The sequence below is a fragment of the Cherax quadricarinatus genome, chromosome 61 (assembly GCF_038502225.1).
Source record: "Cherax quadricarinatus isolate ZL_2023a chromosome 61, ASM3850222v1, whole genome shotgun sequence".
NCBI classification, from domain to species: domain Eukaryota; kingdom Metazoa; phylum Arthropoda; class Malacostraca; order Decapoda; family Parastacidae; genus Cherax; species Cherax quadricarinatus.
The window spans coordinates 20,632,716-20,651,667 of NC_091352.1; the positions used below are offsets into that span (position 1 = coordinate 20,632,716).

The window sequence follows — 18,952 nt, forward strand, 5'->3', positions numbered from 1 at the left end:
TCGGACCAGTGTCTCCCTACGCATTTCAGATATATTGACCTCTTTTAGCCGCTCTGTTATTCTTTTCCGTCGCCTGTAAAGAGAGCGCCTGTCTCTTTCTATTTTACATCTACTCCTCTTTTTTCTTAGAGGAATAAGCCTTGTGCATACATCGAGTGCCACCAAGTTAATCTGTTCTAGGCATAAGTTGGGGTCTGTGTTGCTTAGTATATCTTCGCAGCTTATATCGGTTAGGACTTGGTTTACTTGGTCCCACTTTATGTTTTTGTTATTGAAGTTGAATTTGGTGAATGCTCCCTCATGACTAATCTCATTATGTCGGTCTGGGGCTCCGCGCATACATGTCTGAACCTCAATTATGCTGTGATCTGAGTATATTGTTTTTGATATGGTGACATTTCTTATCAGATCATCATTGTTAGTGAAGATGAGGTCTAGTGTATTCTCCAGTCTAGTAGGCTCTATTATTTGCTGGTTTAAATTGAATTTTCTGCAGAGATTTAAAAGCTCGAGTGAGTGTGAGTTTTCATCAGAGCTGCCTCCTGGTGTTATTACTGCAACAATATTATTTGCTATATGCCTCCATTTTAGGTGCCTTAAGTTGAAATCCCCCAGGAGCAAGATCCTTTGTGTATTACCATTTAGTGTTTTTTTTTGAGTGCATATATGAACAACATATAATTATGTTGCGTTTATTACTTTAGAAAAAACTTGTTAATTCCAGGCCTTAGCTGCCGTAATGTAAAATCTGGATAATTTTATGCTTGCAGATCCTCGCTAAAGGGCTCAGTGACATACTAGAAAGTTAGGGTGTGTCCTCCTCCACCCTCTCCTTCACACTGATTAAACTAAGGTGCTGAACTATCAAAACTCGATATACTGATTATCTCATGTTCTGTTATCTCCAGTATTTATTCTCTATACCTGAATCGCAAAAACTCAGGTTAGTGGAAAGTCTTCATAAAGATATAATGGTGTTGCAGATGTTTCTTATTCATCAACTTGTCGATGTTCTGTACCATTATCGTAATGTAACCCGAACCTTCCTTTATGTGGGATTCAAGAGCATTAAAAGGTCCAATGTGGTTATAATAGAGGCTCTCTAGTTATTGCACAGAAATCTTGGCGGAAATTAATATCCGAGAACCTCTGCAGGTATTCCCTTTAAAGAGATACATAATGACCCACGTGTAGCAACTGCGCCTTAAATCGAAACACACTAACAATAAACTAAGGGTATAATACTGTGAAAAGTATTCCTCTTCGTGAATATCCACAGAGTTTACTGTCTTATAAAAAAGGGGCAGAAAAACTACTAATGAGACATTTATTGCTGCTACCTACAACTTCCCGGGAGCCTGATTAACTAAAGTATTTTTGATTAATGTTGAACAGGTGACATGCAGCCTTAATGAACCTCGTGGAGTCGAAAGACACTCAATATAACAAACCAAGCAGCTAGCACACTGAACAAGTCATACTTGGCAACAGAAAACGTGTGAGGTTGAGTGTGGGCGCGGCGGAGCGGGGAGGCCAGTGCTGCTCCCACTCCAGCGGCGGGTGTGTGTATCGTTTCACGACTGGCAAGGTATATACACCCAGAGTGTATTTATATATATATATACATATATCAGTGCATATACACTAAGAATATACTTTAGTCCTAATATCAGGGGTTAACATAGTCTTGTTATTAGTGTGGAGGTGAATTATAGAAATTAATGACTCACGTGCAGTTAATAAGCCTTTTAACATAAACGACGACTAACGACCCTACTTTCACCTGGGCCATTTATTCACCCATTTCACCAGACCAAATTTATGCATCTTGTTCAAAGCATTCGACTTGGATTTCTCATACACGCTGTGTAACAACCTAATAACTCTGCGCTGTCGTTATCACATCGTGTGCCAATTAACATTTAACGTGGGATTAGCAAACACCTCTCATGTTATCGCTGGAGTTACGACCGACTTTTTATCGTCAGAGGAAATTTGCAATGATGGACGACTTTTCTAACGACTACACGATTTGTTGTGGATTATTAAACTAGTTGACAAGTGTTAACTGGAAGAAGTTTTGAGTGTATTTACACAGCAATTATACTTTGATTAGTCTAGAGATTTAGAAAAGATAAAGAATTTTTTTCGTCTAGTGAATTTTTTAAAGATATTAAAAGTTGATATAGTCTTACATGCTTCATCATAACATGTGTGCTACCTAACCCCGGCAAGTGCGTGTCACCCCCAGCAAGTGTCACCCAGCAAGTGCGTGTCACCCCCAGCAAGTGCAAGTATTTAGTGTGCAGAACATGACTTGGTAAGTTGCATATCCATCAAGGAAGGTCCTTTGAAGCTGGTGAGGGGCTCTTGATCTAGGGAATTGGATCTGTGCTTCGGTTCTCTGAATTAATCTTGAATACCTTCCACATCCCTCCCACAGGCGCTATATAATGTTATGGGTTTAGCGCTTCCCCCTTGATTATAATACGCATTGCATGGAATTCTGTGAAATGCAAAATAATTAGGTTTGAACTAAGAAGTTGCAAGAACACTCCTGTTACATGAATCAAACCAGATCACCTCCCATCCTCCAAGCGATGTATTACCCCTACAGATTTGGCTCATCCAGATGATAATCTCATTCGTATGATTGTAATCTAAATGGGCATCGTACAGTCGACATTTTAAGAAAATCCCATTGGTGCTGGCAATGGGCTCTTGATCCAAGAGACTGGACTTATCTCCCTCTTCCACGAATGTAATCTCGTAAGATTTAGAGCTTCTCCATAAAACTCAATGAGTTTCGTACTGTCGACAGTTCCTAACCCTAACTAACGTCTATGTTTATTCTTTGCGTTTAAAATGCCTAGTTACTCTTTTTCCCAAATACATTTTTTTCCTCTATTTTTTTTTGTCCTTTGGTTTTGCGTTTCTTTTTATGACTTTTTTCATAACTGGTTTTTTCAGTTTTTATTTAAATTTCCTTGAAGACAAGAGTAACGAGGAGGAAATTACATTATTCATGTATGTACATTTATAATATAAATGCATATACATTTATACATAGCATAAATGCACATACATTTATACATAGCATAAATGCACATACATTTATACATAGCATAAATGCACATACATTTACACATAGTATAAATGCACATATATTTATACATAGTATAAATGCACATACATTTACACATAGTATAAATTAGATCTATGAAGCAAAAGGCAAGAGGATGGAGGACGTGATTGACATGAGGGACGTGAGAGTATAAGCCTCGTGGCCTGGTGGTAAAAGCTCTCGCTTCACACGGTGAGGGGTCCGGTTTCGATTCCCGGCAAGGGGTTGGAAACATTGGACGTGTTTCCTTGCACCGGTTTTCTATTTTCACCCATCAGTAAAATGAGTACCTGGGTGTTAGTCGACATCCTGGGAGAAAACTGACCTAATTTTCCCGAAATGCTCAGCATAACAAGCGGCTTTCTATATAGTAGTATGTCATTGTTGTCAGCTAGCCCTGTATACCATGCACAAGTACTTGTAGTGAATAAAGATATAGGATTTTAGCTGGTGCTCACATACGTTCATCAGTATCCGCCAGACATGTAATGCAACCAGTAGCTCAGCAAGGTAATGACAGCTTTGCTCTTTGTAACGTTGTCAAAATGAAAGCTTTCAGTGCACCCCTAGCTTTTGTTTTTCTTAAATCGGTGGTTGCTCTGCCCAACTCCCCCCCTCAAGGAAGGTTCCTTGATGTTGGTGAGGGGCTCTTGGTTTAGGGAATTGGATCCGTGCTCCAGTTCCCCAAATTAAGCCTGAATGCCTTCCACATCCCCCCCAGGCGCTGTATAATCCTCTGGGTTTAGCGCTTCCCCCTTGATTATAATAATAATAATAATCTGCCCAACTCCCACGACAGGGTAAACGTCTGCCACATTGGCGTGTATTAATAAAGCATTTTGTAGCCTTTGTGTATAATATCTCCCACTGGTAATTTCGATCAGGTGAAAGTCATTTTAAGACCCCATGATGAAAGTGGATAAGTGAAATACTTGTGAATCATTGGGGATATCTTCATTCTGGAAACGTATGATATACAGAGAAGAAAGGTGGAAGATGACGAGTTTGAGGTAATCAGTCCCGCAGCCTGGAATCAAAATTAATGGACTGAACATATAGACTCCAGCCTGAGGGACTAATTACTTCAAACTCATCATCTTCCACCTTTCTTCTCTGTACATCGTACGTTTCCAGAATGAAGATACCCAAATGTTGAACAAGTGTCTCATTTATCAACTTTGAACATAGGGTTTCTTCGTAGCAGAAACAGAAGGCTCAATTCTTGCGAAAAGTTGGTATAATGGGAATTACTGTTATATGATATAACTACAGCGGTTGTCATTTTTCACTCATCCGATTTTTCTACACGACAAAGTATCCATCCGATTTCATGAGACAGTCGCTTCTGATCGGCTTCAAAATTTTATCACCGATATAGCTTACTTAGGGAAAGGTTCACACAGTGACTAACCCAAGTAATTAGTAGTTTACCAGTTTATGAATCCAATTCTGACATTGATTTCCGTACATTTAAACCAGTCACGGAACTGGTGGGGACTGAACCCATGGCAAGCGAGTCTTAAAATTCCAGGCCAGGACTAACTCGCCGTGGGTTCAAACCCCACCCATTTCGTGTTTTGCAATCGTGTTATTAGACAACACTAGGGCGTGTTGTTTTTCTTTAGATCACTACATTTCTGAATGGCTTCAAACTGGCATCACTGACGTATCGTATTTACTCAAAAGTTCGTATTGGTTTTCTTGAATCTGTGCACATTTTTTAATTTTACCTTGTGTACTGTGACGCTGGTTTCTGTGTTATATATATCAAACATCGACTACAAGATCTTCGTCAATCTGCCAATTTTACGAAAAAAAAAATGGTAGCATACTAATCCTTCCGGAGCACAGAGAAATTGTTTTATCATTGGTTTAAGAAGAAATTTTATACATCTCAGTAAGCTGAGTTTATTCAGGCTTTTAAAATTAAGCAAATAATTAAATAAATCTTTTGTATATATATGTAAATATCTTTATGCTGTCTTCCATCACATCTGTCGTAAAACACTTGTATTTCCTGAAGGTTTGCTAACTTTCTTGATGTAAGAAGTACACCGCCTTGCCATGTACTCAGTGAAGAAATAAAAGTTCTTAACTCTGCTCTTGCATAGATTAGTGTAGTCTAATTACTCGTGTATTTGCCTAGCTTGAAGTTCCAGCTCCTGAGCCCGTTGAAGCTGCAACTTAACACCTTCAAAAGGCTATGTTCCGAAGGCGTTTTGATGGTATTAAGTTACAGATGTTAGGCTAGCTCTTAATTAAGGTCGTCGATCACTTGATGGTGTTGTGCCTTTTGGGAAGAGCGGAGAGGATAGGGAAGAGAGAGTTGTGGTTGACTTGTGTCTCTTGTGCTGTATAGCCCTTGTGGCTTAGCGCTTCTTTCTGATTATAATAATAATAATGTGTCTCTTGTATGTTTTGAAACTTGAGATCAAATATTCCCTTTGTGTGGAATGAGAGAGGGGAGGCTGCGAGACACTTCTCTAGCTGCACAAACTACCGAAACAGTTAAATCACTTACGGAAAAAATAAAATAATTATAAAATGAATTACTGATTTTATTTTAATGTGGCTTTACCTCGCAAAATGCTATTAGTAAATAGAAATTATGATGACACTGCTGACAATTTTGAGTCCCTAAGCTCTGGAAGTAAAAAATTTTCTCTGGAAATATGATGCATGATTTAAGATTATTAGTGGGAGCTGCTGGTTGTATTTAAGTGACTTATAAACTGCATAAACGATGATGCAAAGCGACATGTCTTTAAAAATCCAATATATTTACAGACACCTTTTATTGCGAGGTTTCACCCAGGACTGGTCTTTACTCTGAATAACACTAGATAATTTACGTGATTTGGTTATGAAGATTCCTCTGCAGACTTGGGTATTTCAACATGCTTCTGAGTTTTGGTAAAGTCTGAAGCAGCTGCATATTCTGTGGCTTAGTTTGAGTAAGTCTTTCTTCTTCTTTTAAAAGGAGAGAAAATCGTCAAAACATAATAGTCTTCGACTCGCCTCACCATGGTGCTGAGGCTTCACTGGCTTTACCCCTCAAGGAAAGTTCCTTGACACTGGTGAGGGGCTCTTGATCTAGGGAACTGGATCTGTGCTCCAGTTCCCTGAATTTAGCCTGAATACCTTCCATTCCCCCCACAGGCGCTGTATAATCCTACGGATTTAGCGCTTCCCCCTTAATTATAATAATAATTCACTGCTTTTAATTAAGAACCGACCATCTCTTCCTTTTTTTTTCTTCAGGGTAACTAATGGGGTAACTTTTTCCTTTTGTCAAAATTTGTTACAACTTAACTAACTTGCCTCAGCCAATCTGTAATTTTCGTTATTTCAGACTTATAAAGGTCTCGTGATTCAGTGAATTGGAGCTATTCTTCCTTAAATCAAATTTGACTACTTCACTTTCTCCAGGTGTTATATGATCCCTTCCGATTTAGATTCCCTACAAATATAAGGGTCTTGGCAAGAGGCGTGGAGTTAAAAGATAAAGAATCACACAAAGTGGGAGTTGTCACAATTGCTCTTTGCTGATGACACTGTGCTCTTGGGAGATTCTGAAGAGAAGTTGCAGAGATTGGTGGATGAATTTGGTAGGGTGTGCAAAAGAAGAAAATTAAAAGTGAATACAGGAAAGAGTAAGGTTTTGAGGATAAAAAGATTAGGTGATAGATTGGATATCAGATTGGAGGCAGAGAGTATGGAGGAGGTGAATGTATTCAGATATTTGGGAGTGGACGTGTCAGCTGATGGGTCTATGAAAGATGAGGAGAATCATAGAATTGATGAGGGGAAAAGGGTGAGTGGTGCACTTAGGAGTATGTGGAGACAAAGAACTTTGTACTTGGAGGCAAAGAGGGGAATGTATGAGAGTATAGTTTTACCAACGCTCTTATATGGGTGTGAAGCATGGGTGATGAATGTTGCAGCGAGGAAAAGGCTGGAGGCAGTGGAGATGTCATGTCTGAGGGCAATGTGTGGCGTGAATATAATGCAGAGAATTCGTAGTTTGGAAGTTAGTAGGAGGTGCGGGATTACCAAAACTGTTGTCCAGAGGGCTGAGGAAGGGTTGAGGTGGTTCGGACATGTAGAGAGAATGGAGCGAAACAGAATGACTTCAAGAGTGTATCAGTCTGTAGTGGAAGGAAGGCGGGGTAGGGGTCGGCCTAGGAAAGGTTGGAGGGAGGGGGTAAAGGAGGTTTTGTGTGCGAGGGGCTTGGACTTCCAGCAGGCATGCGTGAACGTGTTTGATAGGAGTGAATGGAGACAAATGGTTTTTAATACTTGACGTGCTGTTGGAGTGTGAGCAAAGTAACATTTATGAAGGGGTTCAGGGAAACCGGCATGCCGGACTTGAGTCCTGGAGATGGGAAGTACAGTGCCTGCACTCTGAAGGAGGGGTGTTAATGTTGCAGTTTAAAAACTGTAGTGTAAAACACCCTTCTGGCAAGACAGTGATGGAGTGAATGATGGTGAAAGTTTTTCTTTTTCGGGCCACCCTGCCTTTGTGGGAATCGGCCAGTGTGTTAATAAAAAAATAAATATAAGTATAGCAGGACACTCGTAACATCTCAGTGTCGTTCCTCTTCTTCAAAGATGACGCCCTGATTCTGGTAACCACCTCTTGATACGAGAAATTAGAGCTTCCTTTTCCTCCTGAATCATTCCTGATTATCTCTTTTTCCAAGAGCTATATTACCTGCAAGCTTAGCGCTTCTTTCTGACTATGATTACGATGTGATAATGCTAACATCTCTTTGGGAATTCCGCCTATAGTATTTTTGTAAAAGGGTCTCGATTCGAAGAATTGGAACTACCTCTTCTTCGGGTTAAGTATGAGAGTCTTTTATTGCCCAGGTGCTGTTGGACCCGTATGAGTTTAGCGTCGTAACGATGATGTCGTTGGCACTCGTCACTGTTATGGCAACTCGTTAGTCAGTGTTCATACTGAAGCATTAAAATACGCAGTTCTAGCAAACGGTTTGAAGCAAACACTGCCTGTCTTGTCGAAGACCAGACCACGGTATGCGGACGGATGATCTAACCTCCACTCCTTTCCGTAAAGGAACCACACGATTCCATGTCATTGCATCATTTTGCTTTTTATGTAGTTCCAGTTTGAGTGTGAAGTGAGTCTGGGTCTTACTTCAGATAGCCATTCATCAACATCAAGGACAGAGTACCTTGATGTTGATGAATGGCTATTTATCTAAGGATATGGAGCTACCCTTTATTGTGGTAAAATCTTATTACCTCTCATTCTCTAACGGATTGACAAAGCTCCTGGAGAGCGAAATATTGCAACATTAAAATGTTACATTAGTTATAGGAAACGTTTCACCACGAATGACTTTCAGAACTGAGAAAGCCAGTCTTGGCGAAACGTTTCCTATAATAAATGTCCCGAACTGTAGATATTTGTTACATTAGTTGCATCTGTGTCCATTTACCTAACATATTATCGGTAATTCTACCATTATTACTGATATAGCTACACGTTACCTTGCAGCCGCCAGGGAAACTCAGTGTTCCAAACAATGAGTTTAGAGTACTAACGAAATATGACAAGAGAACACTCTCATCACTTAAACTTGTACAAAAACTCCCCAGTGAATCTGGTTATCTTCTGTTTCGTCGTAAGTTTTATTTGAACTTGTACATCTGCTCATCATTTACAACGTCTGATGAGAAAGACAAAGATGAAGCTCTAGATTCAGTAGTCAGCCAACAATGCAGAGATTCTGTCGATCCCAGCTGACAGCATCTGACTATTTAGTAATACTGTATCTTTTATGGTGAATACTGTTACCTGCTGATAAACCACGTGTGTAAAGAGAGGAATTCCAACTGGGTTCAATCCGAACAAGTTAAACCTGAATGTGCAGCATTTGATTTGCATGCAGTAATGTATAGAGATTCATGACACATTCTGCAAGCTGTTGATTAAGCAGCAAAAGCTTTCAGAATATGAATGTACTGAAAAGGCTTCTGCTCTGGTTAATGTAATTGACATACAAAATAATCAATATCAGACGTCGAAAACAGTGGACATTGCGTGAGCTGTACATGAGTAATGATGGCACTATGTCACGTAAATGTCTGTTAGGGGAAACTAATTGAGTGTTTTGGTGATTTCTATTTTGAGGCTGTTTAGATGGTTGTGAAAGTCTGTCAGTGACTTTCTAAAACAAAGTTGAAGATCATTTTTTGTTTAGCAAATGATAAGATTAATTTTTATGCTGCCTCATTGCAACAATCAATTGTTTGACTTTGGACAATTCATCCACAGCAAGTGTCACACTCCTCATTAACTTTTTTTGTTCCTCAGTGATATCTCGCTGAAATTGGTGATCTTGTCTCAGGGTATCCAATGATTTACCAAAAACAACCAGAAAATTTTAGGATTTGAAGAGAAGTTTGAATCAAAGGATCCGGCCTTTTGAATGCACGGTTTGGCATCACGGTATTTATGAGGATAACAGAATTAACACATCTGCTGTTAGGTATACTGCTCACTACTGAAGAATTTTACGAAGCCCAGAAATTAACACTATGGTGATGTTGTAATGGTTGACTTAGTAGTTATAGTATCAATATATTCACTCCAAATGGGCGGAAAACCTTGCTCTGGAGCACGAGTTAACTGGGAACTTTGGACTGAAATTGCTAATCCACAAAACACAGATGACGATGCCTGTCATACAATAATTCAGATGTTAAGAGTCCGAGATTCTGTGTAACAAAGTGAATCAGTGCCAGGGCACCGATCGAAAGATATATACCTTTTCCTCTAGTTTTGTGTCAGGTTAAGCAGCCGTACAGTGATGTTTTCTAGAAGATGGAAAGTTTCCGGGGCTCTCATTAGAAATTAAATAGATGTGTTCTGCAAATCTAGAAAACTTGGGTGATGCCCAGAGTGGTTTGGAAATCTAGCCAAAAACTCGCTCTGACCGTCCCGTTGCCACCTACAAAATGTATTTGATCCCTTGATTCACCGCCACTTCCTGCGGATACAATTTTGATTACGTTGGCATACTGAAGAGTATATTAAAAACCTGGGTGTATCATCAGCACATCTGATAGACATGCTACTCTACATTGGTGCATTGCAAGTAAATTGGTCTGAAAACGAAGCATGGCAATTTTTTTTGCATTAAGACCTCGATGCCTTTGAAGGACACTCTTGCATTACGATGGAAAAAATATCAGGGTTGAAAAGTAGAAATATCGGTAGCATCCTTCAGTGGCATTGTAGGCATGCTGAGTTGTAAATCTTTGACTCGTGTTCCATGGAGAAATTTCTCATAAACTGGAACCATCGTCAGGAAAAGGAGCTGCTTCTTGAGCTGATATTGATGCTGGGACAGCCTGTCTCGGAACTCTTCAAGGATCACAGGCTGTTACTCAGAATAATCAATTATGTTTTGAAATCTTTCAGAATTAAGAGCAGCACTAGCAATCAAAAACCGGCGACTGACAACTTGTTATTCCATCTTTAACGTCAACGTACCCATAATTAAGGCACTTTTTAGAAAGCAACGAACACCACATGCCGCCTTTGTACACTCCGGAAATAAATATTTGCTCTGCACTTTCCTTCAATTCTGGGCCTGTATCCCCTCCAACATGGCTGAAAGTTATAGCATGCAACAGCCAAGCTCAAGAATTATGTGGTCAAATGAGATGCGCAGTTTTACTGCTGGTATATCATGCACAAGCAGTCGCCACTTTTGAGTTACTGAGGGATGTAACAGTTCCTTTATCATCACTCTCATGGAAGATCAAAATAAGTGAACGGCTGTTAAGAAACACTTACACAGCATTCGACGTTTTAATCTGTACTTTCGTTTAAACTGCCTTTAAGTTTTTCATGTAGGACATAATCCCTTTAATTTTTTCTCTCCAAAACCGACTTTACATTTCTTTAATGGAAAAAAAACTTCACGAAACACCTAGTCCAATGTTTGTTCTTATTTCAACCATTTTTAAAGCTACTTAATATTTGTAGTTCATGATAGAAATCTATTTTAAATAAAAAAAAACTTTTTGTAACATGTCAATAGTACTCAACTACAAGAATTTTACCATCTTGAATGCGATGTTAGGGTGTTTGCAAATGCCAAAAATGGTTCCATGAAAGGAAAAAAAAAAAAATTAGGCGTTTGAAGCAATAGTACTCAACTACAAGAATTTTACCATCTTGAATGCGATGTTAGGGTGTTTGCAAATGCCAAAAATGGTTCCATGAAAGGAAAAAAAAAAAAATTAGGCGTTTGAAGCAAATTTATAACAATACAAACCCATTTTACTGGTGAACATCCTGGCCTTTTTTCTAGCATTCTTGAAAAAAAAATTAGGCAATGATGGCATTCATCGGCTCTTGTCCAGGAGCACTGGAAGATTATCTTCTTTCCAGAGACGACTCAACACACCATCTTAGTTTTGTCTTCCTTGCAGTGTTACTGTTCACTCGTAGTGTTGCAGTTCACCTCTAATTACTGTTACATTTCATTTGTAAGGAGCGTGTTGCAGCTTTCACGAAGTTTACTTTTTTTGTTTCTGTTACGATTCGAATCTTAGTCTTTGGCCAAGTTAGTGCACTCCGTAACAAAATCACTTCCAAGAATAAGAAGGAACTTCAAATCTTAGAAATATAAGGCACAAATAAAAGTTACTCAGCATTTTCAGCTTTTTTTTATTAAAAGCTTAAATAATTATCTTATATATTCGTAAATATCTATTAAACATTACTTAGATTATTTCAGTCACATAAAAATAGTAAGTTGTATGTATACAATAGTACGGGTCTTAACCTAAATTAATACCTTCAGTTATCAATGTCTATACGAACACTACACTTGAAAATAATCAGAGGAACAAGACAGTTTCCCCAATAGTAACACATGACTTGAGAGTATATATATCCAGAAGGAACACCTTCACTGAGTAACACACTGGTGAAAGGTCAATATCACTTGGACCTCTACACAGGACACAGGTAGTCACATCGTATACCGATGATATCTGGTAGTAGGTTGGTAGACAGCAACCACCCAGGGAAGTACTACCGTCCTGCCAGATGACTGTGAAACAGAAACCTGTAACTGTTTTGCATGATGGTAGGATTGCTGGTTTCTTTTTCTGTCTCATAAACACGCTAGATAACAGGAATATCTTGCTACTCCTACTTACACTTTGGTCACACTTCACAGACACGCACATGCATATATATATATACATACATCTAGGTTTTTCTCCTTTTTCTAAATAGTTCTTGTTCTTCTTTATTTCTTCTATTGTCCATGGGGAAGTGGAAAAGAATCTTTCCTCCGTAAGCCATGCGTGTCGTATGAGGCGACTAAAATGCCGGGAGCAATGGGCTAGTAACCCCTTCTCCTGTAGACACTTATTAAAAAAAGAGAAGAAGAAAAACTTTATAAAACTGGGATGCTTAAATGTGCGTGGATGTAGTGCGGATGACAAGAAACAGATGATTGCTGATGTTATGAATGAAAAGAAGTTGGATGTCCTGGCCCTAAGCGAAACAAAGCTGAAGGGGGTAGGAGAGTTTCAGTGGGGGGAAATAAATGGGATTAAATCTGGAGTATCTGAGAGAGTTAGAGCAAAGGAAGGGGTAGCAGTAATGTTAAATGATCAGTTATGGAAGGAGAAAAGAGAATATGAATGTGTAAATTCAAGAATTATGTGGATTAAAGTAAAGGTTGGATGCGAGAAGTGGGTCATAATAAGCGTGTATGCACCTGGAGAAGAGAGGAATGCAGAGGAGAGAGAGAGATTTTGGGAGATGTTAAGTGAATGTATAGGAGCCTTTGAACCAAGTGAGAGAGTAATTGTGGTAGGGGACCTGAATGCTAAAGTAGGAGAAACTTTTAGAGAGGGTGTGGTAGGTAAGTTTGGGGTGCCAGGTGTAAATGATAATGGAAGCCCTTTGATTGAACTTTGTATAGAAAGGGGTTTAGTTATAGGTAATACATATTTTAAGAAAAAGAGGATAAATAAGTATACAAGATATGATGTAGGGCGAAATGACAGTAGTTTGTTGGATTATGTATTGGTAGATAAAAGACTGTTGAGTAGACTTCAGGATGTACATGTTTATAGAAGGGCCACAGATATATCAGATCACTTTCTAGTTGTAGCTACACTGAGAGTAAAAGGTAGATGGGATACAAGGAGAATAGAAGCATCAGGGAAGAGAGAGGTGAAGGTTTATAAACTAAAAGAGGAGGCAGTTAGGGTAAGATATAAACAGCTATTGGAGGATAGATGGGCTAATGAGAGCATAGGCAATGGGGTCGAAGAGGTATGGGGTAGGTTTAAAAATGTAGTGTTAGAGTGTTCAGCAGAAGTTTGTGGTTACAGGAAAGTGGGTGCGGGAGGGAAGAGGAGTGATTGGTGGAATGATGATGTAAAGAGAGTAGTAAGGGAGAAAAAGTTAGCATATGAGAAGTTTTTACAAAGTAGAAGTGATGCAAGGAGGGAAGAGTATATGGAGAAAAAGAGAGAGGTTAAGAGAGTGGTGAAGCAATGTAAAAAGAGAGCAAATGAGAGAGTGGGTGAGATGTTATCAACAAATTTTGTTGAAAATAAGAAAAAGTTTTGGAGTGAGATTAACAAGTTAAGAAAGCCTAGAGAACAAATGGATTTGTCAGTTAAAAATAGGAGAGGAGAGTTATTAAATGGAGAGTTAGAGGTATTGGGAAGATGGAGGGAATATTTTGAGGAATTGTTAAATGTTGATGAAGATAGGGAAGCTGTGATTTCGTGTATAGGGCAAGGAGGAATAACATCTTGTAGGAGTGAGGAAGAGCCAGTTGTGAGTGTGGGGGAAGTTCGTGAGGCAGTAGGTAAAATGAAAGGGGGTAAGGCAGCCGGGATTGATGGGATAAAGATAGAAATGTTAAAAGCAGGTGGGGATATAGTATTGGAGTTGTTGGTGCAATTATTTAATAAATGTATGGAAGAGGGTAAGGTACCTAGGGAGTGGCAGAGAGCATGCATAGTTCCTTTGTATAAAGGCAAAGGGGATAAAAGAGAGTGCAAAAATTATAGGGGGATAAGTCTGCTGAGTATACCTGGTAAAGTGTATGGTAGAGTTATTATTGAAAGAATTAAGAGTAAGACGGAGAATAGGATAGCAGATGAACAAGGAGGCTTTAGGAAAGGTAGGGGGTGTGTGGACCAGGTGTTTACAGTGGCAGATGTTGCAAGTGTATGGTGTAGGAGGTAGGTTACTGAAAGCAGTGAAGAGTTTTTACGAGGATAGTGAGGCTCAAGTTAGAGTATGTAGGAAAGAGGGAAATTATTTCCCAGTAAAAGTAGGCCTTAGACAAGGATGTGTGATGTCACCGTGGTTGTTTAATATATTTATAGATGGGGTTGTAAGAGAAGTAAATGCGAGGGTCTTGACAAGAGGCGTGGAGTTAAAAGATAAAGAATCACACACAAAGTGGGAGTTGTCACAGCTGCTCTTTGCTGATGACACTGTGCTCTTGGGAGATTCTGAAGAGAAGTTGCAGAGATTGGTGGATGAATTTGGTAGGGTGTGCAAAAGAAGAAAATTAAAGGTGAATACAGGAAAGAGTAAGGTTATGAGGATAACAAAAAGATTAGGTGATGAAAGATTGAATATCAGATTCGAGGGAGAGAGTATGGAGGAGGTGAATGTATTCAGATATTTGGGAGTGGACGTGTCAGCGGATGGGTCTATGAAAGATGAGGTGAATCATAGAATTGATGAGGGAAAAAGAGTGAGTGGTGCACTTAGGAGTCTGTGGAGACAAAGAACTTTGTCCTTGGAGGCAAAGAGGGGAATGTATGAGAGTATAGTTTTACCAACGCTCTTATATGGGTGTGAAGCATGGGTGATGAATGTTGCAGCGAGGAGAAGGCTGGAGGCAGTGGAGATGTCATGTCTGAGGGCAATGTGTGGTGTGAATATAATGCAGAGAATTCGTAGTTTGGAAGTTAGGAGGAGGTGCGGGATTACCAAAACTGTTGTCCAGAGGGCTGAGGAAGGGTTGTTGAGGTGGTTCGGACATGTAGAGAGAATGGAGCGAAACAGAATGACTTCAAGAGTGTATCAGTCTGTAGTGGAAGGAAGGCGGGATAGGGGTCGGCCTAGGAAAGGTTGGAGAGAGGGGGTAAAGGAGGTTTAGAGTGCGAGGGGCTTGGACTTCCAGCAGGTATGCATGAGCGTGTTTGATAGAAGTGAATGGAGACAAATGGTTTTTAATACTTGACGTGCTGTTGGAGTGTGAGCAAAGTAACATTTATGAAGGGGTTCGGGGAAACCGGCAGGCCGGACGTGAGTCCTGGAGATGGGAAGTACAGTGCCTGCACTCTGAAGGAGGGGTGTTAATGTTGCAGTTTAAAAACTGTAGTGTAAAGCACCCTTCTGGCGAGACAGTGATGGAGTGAATGATGGTGAAAGTTTTTCTTTTTCGGGCCACCCTGCCTTGGTGGGAATCGGCCAGTGTGATAATAATAATAATAAAATCTGGATATAACTGTCTACTGACTTCACCACAGAATTCCCAACTCAAGCCAGTTCAGGAGTTTCTAAGCTAGACTCTCTAAGACACCAAGAGAGATAACAGTACTGGAGTACTAGTAGGTCTGCTAAGACACTGTTCACTGAATCAGCAGTGTGAACTGAACTTACACAGTAAATCCCTTTATGATGTCAGCTCGTCAAAGTGGAGAGGGTAGAATGGTCTGAACTACCCACCACTGCCCCTCAAGGAAGGCTCCTTGATGTTGGTGAGGGGCTCTTGATTTAGGGAATTGGATCTGTGCTCCAGTTCCCCGAATTAAGCCTGAATGCCTTCCACATCCCCCCCCCCAGGCGCTGTATAATCTTCCGGGTTTAGCGCTTCCCCCTTGATTATAATAATAATAATACCCACCACTAACCACCAAGGACATACCTCGTTATAAACCTTGGCCAGGTGTTACCTACCTACCTAACACATTACTCAAGATATATATATATGTGTATATATATATATATATATATATATATATATATATATATAGGTAGTAGGTTGGTAGACAGCAAACTCCCAGGGAGGTACTACCGTCCTGCCAAGTGAGTGTAAAACGAAAGCCTGTAATTGTTTTACATGATGGTAGGATTGCTGGTGTCGTTTTTCTGTCTCATAAACATGCAAGATTTCAGGTACGTCTTGCTACTTCTACTTACACTTTGGTCACACTACACATATATGTACAAGCATATATATACACACACCCCTCTGGGCTTTCTGCTATTTTCTTTCTAGTTCTTGTTCTTGTTTATTTCCTCTTATCTCCATGGGGAAGTGAAACAGAATTCTTCCTCCGTAAGCCATGCGTGTTGTAAGAGGTGACTAAAATGCCGGGAGCAAGGGGCTAGTAACCCCTTCTCATGTTTAAGTTACTAAATTTAAAAAGAGAAACTTTTGTTTTTCTTTTTGGGCCACCCTGCCTCGGTGGGATACGGCCGGTTTGTTGAAAGAAGAAGATATATATATATATATATATATATATATATATATATATATATATATATATATATATATATATATATATATATATATATATGTGTATATATATATTATATAATGTATATACATTATATATATATATATGTATATACATATATATATGTATATGTATATACATATATATATGTATATGTATATATATATATATATATATATATATATATATATATATATATATATATATATATATGTATATACATATATATGTATGTATATACATATATATGTATATACATACATATATATGTATATACATATATATATATATACGTATATACATATATATACGTATATACATATATATATATATATGTATATACATATATATGTATATACATATATATATATATGTATATACATATATATATATATACATATATATATATATATATATGTATATACATATATATATATATATACATATATATATATGTATATACATATATATATATATGTATATACATATATGTATATATATATGTATATACATATATGTATATACATATATGTATATATATATATGTATATATATATGTATATACATGTATATATATATATATGTATATACATGTATATATATATGTATATACATATATATATATGTATATACATATATGTATATATGTATATACATATATGTATATGTATATGCATATATATATATATGTATATACATATATATATATGTATATACATATATATACATATATATATATATGTATATACATATATATGTATATACATATATATATATATATGTATATACATATATATATATGTATATACATATATATATATGTATATACATATATATATATGTATATATATATATATATGTATATACATATATATATACGTATATACATATATATACGTATATACATATATATATATATATATATATATATATATATATATATATATATATATAATATATATATATATATATGTATATGTATATATACATTATAGATATATGTATATATATATATATATACATATATATGTATATACATATATATATATATATATATATATATATATATATATATATATATATATATATATATATTATAAACCAGAAAAATCTTTAATATAGCTAAGATCAAAGAAACCCCGAGTATGACATTAAGTGGGCAATACATATACATTCTATATAAATCAATCTCATTGTGACCTTGGTCATAACAGTTGCAGATCCTTCAGATATTTTTTTTTATCACGAAGACGAGCCGAAAGTGTGGATAATGGTGGTTATAGTATGGATGATGGTGGTTATAGTGTAGATGATGGTGGTTATAGTGTGGATGATGGTGGTTATGGTGTGGATAGTGGTTATAGTGTGGTTGATGGTGGTTACAGTGTGGATGATGGTGGTTACAGTGTGGATAAAGGAGATTATTTATGATTGGGTGGATGGTGGACTATCACTGAGTGCGTGATGGTGCTGCTGCTGCTGCTGCTGAGACTACGACATAATATCTTACATATTCATGGTAATAACGATTTACTAAGTTTCTAAAGCGTGATATTAACAAATATTTTTTTATATATCATAAAATATTTCTATCCAGATTAAAAAGTTATGAAACAATCCTTTTAAATGTAATATTCCGTTAGTTCTAGCAATGTTTCATAAATGTAACCTTGAATTAAATGTAACATTTTTTTGTGGCTGCATGAACAAGTTAGCGTTTAATTTTAAATATATTGCAGCGTGTTTAATGGGTATACAGCATTTAAAAGTCTGAATAAAGCCATTCTCTTGTTTGTTTTAATTACATGTTTCAATCACCTTTTAGTTCTAGCCTTGCAAGGGAGAGTTAATTTATATACCCTATTTTTTTTATGTAAACCAGCGAATCACGTTTGTGAAAAAAAATTCCCAGGATAATACTGAGTACGTGCAAACCAAATTAAATGCTGGGATCTTGTTTGAGTTTGGGAGACTTACTCATGTAGAGTTCACTGTGTCTTACTACCATGTACAAGTGGCTTAGTTATGTCTAATGACTGTGCTTGGGAGATAGTCCCACAAGCACAGTCCTCGGAATCCTCCGGCCATTTAAAGGTGATCCGGTTATAGAAAATGATTTATAAATATATCTTAGAAGAGAAATAAGAGTTACTTAAGCCTTGGCATAACTGTCTCTCAGTGCTTATTAACGCTTCTAATATTCAACCAGTTGAATGGGTTGAATGGCTTCAGATCCCACCTTGTAACTTTGTGTGCGCGCGCGCGTAT

General features: G+C 37.7%; 1 protein-coding gene across 1 annotated transcript in view; it reads left to right on the forward strand.

The window, feature by feature from the left end:
• Positions 1-1,537: 1,537 nt before the first annotated feature.
• The window catches only part of LOC128699483 (neuronal growth regulator 1-like), an 824,012-nt gene continuing 806,597 nt past the window's right edge, over positions 1,538-18,952 (forward strand). Inside the window, exon 1 of the mRNA XM_070098276.1 lies at positions 1,538-2,320. The gene's annotated coding sequence lies outside the window, so the exon portion shown is untranslated. The remainder of the gene's footprint in view (positions 2,321-18,952) is intronic.